The sequence below is a fragment of the Schistocerca gregaria genome, chromosome 1 (assembly GCF_023897955.1).
Source record: "Schistocerca gregaria isolate iqSchGreg1 chromosome 1, iqSchGreg1.2, whole genome shotgun sequence".
Classification (NCBI taxonomy): Eukaryota; Metazoa; Arthropoda; class Insecta; order Orthoptera; family Acrididae; genus Schistocerca; species Schistocerca gregaria.
In genome coordinates, this window is record NC_064920.1 from 76,730,949 (window position 1) to 76,737,669 (window position 6,721).

Sequence of the window (6,721 nt, forward strand, 5' to 3'; positions counted from 1 at the left end):
TTACTTGCGGTTTGGATTAAGAGGTCTCGAATAACCCCTAGGAGGAGGAACGATGACTCTTTTATGATACAAAACTAGTGAATTATAGTTTCTGGCAGACAAAAACTACACATAAAAGTAGTAAACTGTGTGAGCAAATGGAAGGAAGAAGTATTGCACTATTAAGATAGCCACTTTTTCGTCACGAGAGGCATTGAATCAGAGAATACCAGTAACCTATGGAAAGAGTAACGATAAATCTCTTAAGATACACGAGTGACATATCGCTTCTGGCAGACTGGCCGCAGTAAGGAAAAGTGGCAGACTGGGTGAGCAATTGGGACGAGTAACTATGACTCTCTTAAGGTAGCCAATGCCTCGTTACTTTCGGTTTGGATTAAGAAATCTCGAAAACCCCTAGGAGGAGAAACAATGACTCTTTTATGATACACAACTAGTGACATATCGCTTCTGGCAGACTGGCAAGTACACAAAAAGTAGTAAACTGTGTGAGCAACTCGGAAGAAGAAGTATTGCACTATTAAGATAGCCACTTTTTCGTCAAGAGAGGTATTGACTCAGAGAATACCAGTAACCTATGGAAGGAGTAACGATGAATCTCTTAAGATACACAACGAGTGACATATCGCTTCTGGCAGACTGGCCACAGTAAGAAAAAGTGGCAGACTGGTTGAGCAATGGGGACGAGTAACTATGACTCTCTTAAGGTAGCCAATGCCTCGTTACTTGCGGTTTGGTTTAAGAAATCTCGAAAACCCCTAGGAGGAGAAACGATGACTCTTTTATGATACACAGCTAGTGAATTATAGTTTCTGGCAGACAAAAACTACACAAAAAGTAGTAAACTATGTGAGCAACTCGGAGGAAGAAGTATTGCACTATTAAGATAGCCACTTTTTCGTCACGAGAGGTATTGACTCAGAGAATACCAGTAACCTATGGAAGGAGTAACGATGAATCTCTTAAGATACACAACGAGTGACATATCGCTTCTGGCAGACTGGCCGCAGTAAGAAAAAGTGGCAGACTGGGTGAGCAATTGGGACGAGTAACTATGACTCTCTTAAGGTAGCCAATGCCTCGTTACTTGCGGTTTGGATTAAGAGGTCTCGAATAACCCCTAGGAGGAGGAACGATGACTCTTTTATGATACAAAACTAGTGAATTATAGTTTCTGGCAGACAAAAACTACACAAAAAGTAGTAAACTGTGTGAGCAACTCGGAGGAAGAAGTATTGCACTATTAAGATAGCCACGTTTTCGTCACGAGAGGCATTGAATCAGAGAATACCAGTAACCTATGGAAAGAGTAACGATGAATCTCTTAAGATACACAACGAGTGACATATCGCTTCTGGCAGACTGGCCGCAGTAAGGAAAAGTGGCAGACTGGGTGAGCAATTGGGACGAGTAACTATGACTCTCTTAAGGTAGCCAATGCCTCGTTACTTGCGGTTTGGATTAAGAAATCTCGAAAACCCCTAGGAGGAGAAACAATGACTCTTTTATGATACACAACTAGTGACATATCGCTTCTGGCAGACTGGCAAGTACACAAAAAGTAGTAAACTGTGTGAGCAACTCGGAGGAAGAAGTATTGCACTATTAAGATAGCCACTTTTTCGTCAAGAGAGGTATTGACTCAGAGAATACCAGTAACCTATGGAAGGAGTAACGATGAATCTCTTAAGATACACAACGAGTGACATATCGCTTCTGGCAGACTGGCCGCAGTAAGAAAAAGTGGCAGACTGGGTGAGCAATTGGGACGAGTGACTATGACTCTCTTAAGGTAGCCAATGCCTCGTTACTTGCGGTTTGGATTAAGAGGTCTCGAATAACCCCTAGGAGGAGAAACGATGACTGTTTTATGATACAAAACTAGTGAATTATAGTTTCTGGCAGACAAAAACTACACAAAAAAGTAGTAAACTGTGTGAGCAACTGGGAGGAAGAACTATTGCACTATTAAGATAGCCACATTTTCGTCACGAGAGGCATTGAATCAGAGAATACCAGTAACCTATGGAAAGAGTAACGATGAATCTCTTAAGATACACAACGAGTGACATATCGCTTCTGGCAGACTGGCCGCAGTAAGGAAAAGTGGCAGACTGGGTGAGCAATTGGGACGAGTAACTATGACTCTCTTAAGGTAGCCAATGCCTCGTTACTTGCGGTTTGCATTAAGAGGTCTCGAATAACCCCTAGGAGGAGAAACGATGACTCTTTTATGATACACAACTAGTGACATATCGCTTCTGGCAGACTGGCAAGTACACAAAAAGTAGTAAACTGTGTGAGCAACTCGGAGGAAGAAGTATTGCACTATTAAGATAGCCACTTTTTCGTCAAGAGAGGTATTGACTCAGAGAATACCAGTAACCTATGGAAGGAGTAACGATGAATCTCTTAAGATACAAAACGAGTGATATATCGCTTCTGGCAGACTGGCCAAAGTAAGAAAAAGTGGCAGACTGGTTGAGCAATGGGGACGAGTAAGTATGACTCTCTTAAGGTAGCCAATGCCTCGTTACTTGCGGTTTGGATTAAGAAATCTCGAAAACCCCTAGGAGGAGAAACGATGACTCTTTTATGATACACAGCTAGTGAATTATAGTTTCTGGCAGACAAAAACTACACAAAAAGTAGTAAACTGTGTGAGCAACTCGGAGGAAGAAGTATTGCACTATTAAGATAGCCACTTTTTCGTCACGAGAGGTATTGACTCAGAGAATACCAGTAACCTATGGAAGGAGTAACGATGAATCTCTTAAGATACACAACGAGTGACATATCGCTTATGGCAGACTGGCCGCAGTAAGAAAAAGTGGCAGACTGGGTGAGCAATTGGGACGAGTAACTATGACTCTCTTAAGGTAGCCAATGCCTCGTTACTTGCGGTTTGGATTAAGAGGTCTCGAATAACCCCTAGGAGGAGAAACGATGACTCTTTTATGATACAAAACTAGTGAATTATAGTTTCTGGCAGACAAAAACTACACAAAAAAGTAGTAAACTGTGTGAGCAACTGGGAGGAAGAAGTATTGCACTATTAAGATAGCCACTTTTTCGTCACGAGAGGCATTGAATCAGAGAATACCAGTAACCTATGGAAAGAGTAACGATGAATCTCTTAAGATACACAACGAGTGACATATCGCTTCTGGCATACTGGCCGCAGTAAGGAAAAGTGGCAGACTGGGTGAGCAATTGGGACGAGAAACTATGACTCTCTTAAGGTAGCCAATGCCTCGTTACTTGCGGTTTGGATTAAGAAATCTCGAATAACCCCTAGGAGGAGAAACGATGACTCTTTTATGATACACAACTAGTGACATATCGCTTCTGGCAGACTGGCAAGTACACAAAAAGTAGTAAACTGTGTGAGCAACTCGGAGGAAGAAGTATTGCACTATTAAGATAGCCACTTTTTCGTCAAGAGAGGTATTGACTCAGAGAATACCAGTAACCTATGGAAGGAGTAACGATGAATCTCTTAAGATACACAACGAGTGACATATCGCTTCTGGCAGACTGGCCGCAGTAAGAAAAAGTGGCAGACTGGGTGAGCAATTGGGACGAGTGACTATGACTCTCTTAAGGTAGCCAATGCCTCGTTACTTGCGGTTTGGATTAAGAGGTCTCGAATAACCCCTAGGAGGAGAAACGATGACTGTTTTATGATACAAAACTAGTGAATTATAGTTTCTGGCAGACAAAAACTACACAAAAAAGTAGTAAACTGTGTGAGCAACTGGGAGGAAGAACTATTGCACTATTAAGATAGCCACATTTTCGTCACGAGAGGCATTGAATCAGAGAATACCAGTAACCTATGGAAAGAGTAACGATGAATCTCTTAAGATACACAACGAGTGACATATCGCTTCTGGCAGACTGGCCGCAGTAAGGAAAAGTGGCAGACTGGGTGAGCAATTGGGACGAGTAACTATGACTCTCTTAAGGTAGCCAATGCCTCGTTACTTGCGGTTTGCATTAAGAGGTCTCGAATAACCCCTAGGAGGAGAAACGATGACTCTTTTATGATACACAACTAGTGACATATCGCTTCTGGCAGACTGGCAAGTACACAAAAAGTAGTAAACTGTGTGAGCAACTCGGAGGAAGAAGTATTGCACTATTAAGATAGCCACTTTTTCGTCAAGAGAGGTATTGACTCAGAGAATACCAGTAACCTATGGAAGGAGTAACGATGAATCTCTTAAGATACAAAACGAGTGATATATCGCTTCTGGCAGACTGGCCAAAGTAAGAAAAAGTGGCAGACTGGTTGAGCAATGGGGACGAGTAAGTATGACTCTCTTAAGGTAGCCAATGCCTCGTTACTTGCGGTTTGGATTAAGAAATCTCGAAAACCCCTAGGAGGAGAAACGATGACTCTTTTATGATACACAGCTAGTGAATTATAGTTTCTGGCAGACAAAAACTACACAAAAAGTAGTAAACTGTGTGAGCAACTCGGAGGAAGAAGTATTGCACTATTAAGATAGCCACTTTTTCGTCACGAGAGGTATTGACTCAGAGAATACCAGTAACCTATGGAAGGAGTAACGATGAATCTCTTAAGATACACAACGAGTGACATATCGCTTATGGCAGACTGGCCGCAGTAAGAAAAAGTGGCAGACTGGGTGAGCAATTGGGACGAGTAACTATGACTCTCTTAAGGTAGCCAATGCCTCGTTACTTGCGGTTTGGATTAAGAGGTCTCGAATAACCCCTAGGAGGAGAAACGATGACTCTTTTATGATACAAAACTAGTGAATTATAGTTTCTGGCAGACAAAAACTACACAAAAAAGTAGTAAACTGTGTGAGCAACTGGGAGGAAGAAGTATTGCACTATTAAGATAGCCACTTTTTCGTCACGAGAGGCATTGAATCAGAGAATACCAGTAACCTATGGAAAGAGTAACGATGAATCTCTTAAGATACACAACGAGTGACATATCGCTTCTGGCATACTGGCCGCAGTAAGGAAAAGTGGCAGACTGGGTGAGCAATTGGGACGAGAAACTATGACTCTCTTAAGGTAGCCAATGCCTCGTTACTTGCGGTTTGGATTAAGAAATCTCGAATAACCCCTAGGAGGAGAAACGATGACTCTTTTATGATACACAACTAGTGACATATCGCTTCTGGCAGACTGGCAAGTACACAAAAAGTAGTAAACTGTGTGAGCAACTCGGAGGAAGAAGTATTGCACTATTAAGATAGCCACTTTTTCGTCAAGAGAGGTATTGACTCAGAGAATACCAGTAACCTATGGAAGGAGTAACGATGAATCTCTTAAGATACACAACGAGTGACATATCGCTTCTGGCAGACTGGCCACAGTAAGAAAAAGTGGCAGACTGGTTGAGCAATGGGGACGAGTAACTATGACTCTCTTAAGGTAGCCAATGCCTCGTTACTTGCGGTTTGGATTAAGAAATCTCGAAAACCCCTAGGAGGAGAAACGATGACTCTTTTATGATACACAGCTAGTGAATTATAGTTTCTGGCAGACAAAAACTACACAAAAAGTAGTAAACTGTGTGAGCAACTCGGAGGAAGAAGTATTGCACTATTAAGATAGCCACTTTTTCGTCACGAGAGGTATTGACTCAGAGAATACCAGTAACCTATGGAAGGAGTAACGATGAATCTCTTAAGATACACAACGAGTGACATATCGCTTCTGGCAGACTGGCCGCAGTAAGAAAAAGTGGCAGACTGGGTGAGCAATTGGGTCGAGTAACTATGACTCTCTTAAGGTAGCCAATGCCTCGTTACTTGCGGTTTGGATTAAGAGGTCTCGAATAACCCCTAGGAGGAGAAACGATGACTCTTTTATGATACAAAACTAGTGAATTATAGTTTCTGGCAGACAAAAACTACACAAAAAAGTAGTAAACTGTGTGAGCAACTGGGAGGAAGAAGTATTGCACTATTAAGATAGCCACTTTTTCGTCACGAGAGGCATTGAATCAGAGAATACCAGTAACCTATGGAAAGAGTAACGATGAATCTCTTAAGATACACAACGAGTGACATATCGCTTCTGGCAGACTGGCCGCAGTAAGGAAAAGTGGCAGACTGGGTGAGCAATTGGGACGAGAAACTATGACTCTCTTAAGGTAGCCAATGCCTCGTTACTTGCGGTTTGGATTAAGAAATCTCGAATAACCCCTAGGAGGAGAAACGATGACTCTTTTATGATACACAACTAGTGACATATCGCTTCTGGCAGACTGGCAAGTACACAAAAAGTAGTAAACTGTGTGAGCAACTCGGAGGAAGAAGTATTGCACTATTAAGATAGCCACTTTTTCGTCAAGAGAGGTATTGACTCAGAGAATACCAGTAACCTATGGAAGGAGTAACGATGAATCTCTTAAGATACACAACGAGTGACATATCGCTTCTGGCAGACTGACCACAGTAAGAAAAAGTGGCAGACTGGTTGAGCAATGGGGACGAGTAACTATGACTCTCTTAAGGTAGCCAATGCCTCGTTACTTGCGGTTTGGATTAAGAAATCTCGAAAACCCCTAGGAGGAGAAACGATGACTCTTTTATGATACACAGCTAGTGAATTATAGTTTCTGGCAGACAAAAACTACACAAAAAGTAGTAAACTGTGTGAGCAACTCGGAGGAAGAAGTATTGCACTATTAGGATAGCCACTTTTTCGTCACGAGAGGTATTGACTCAGA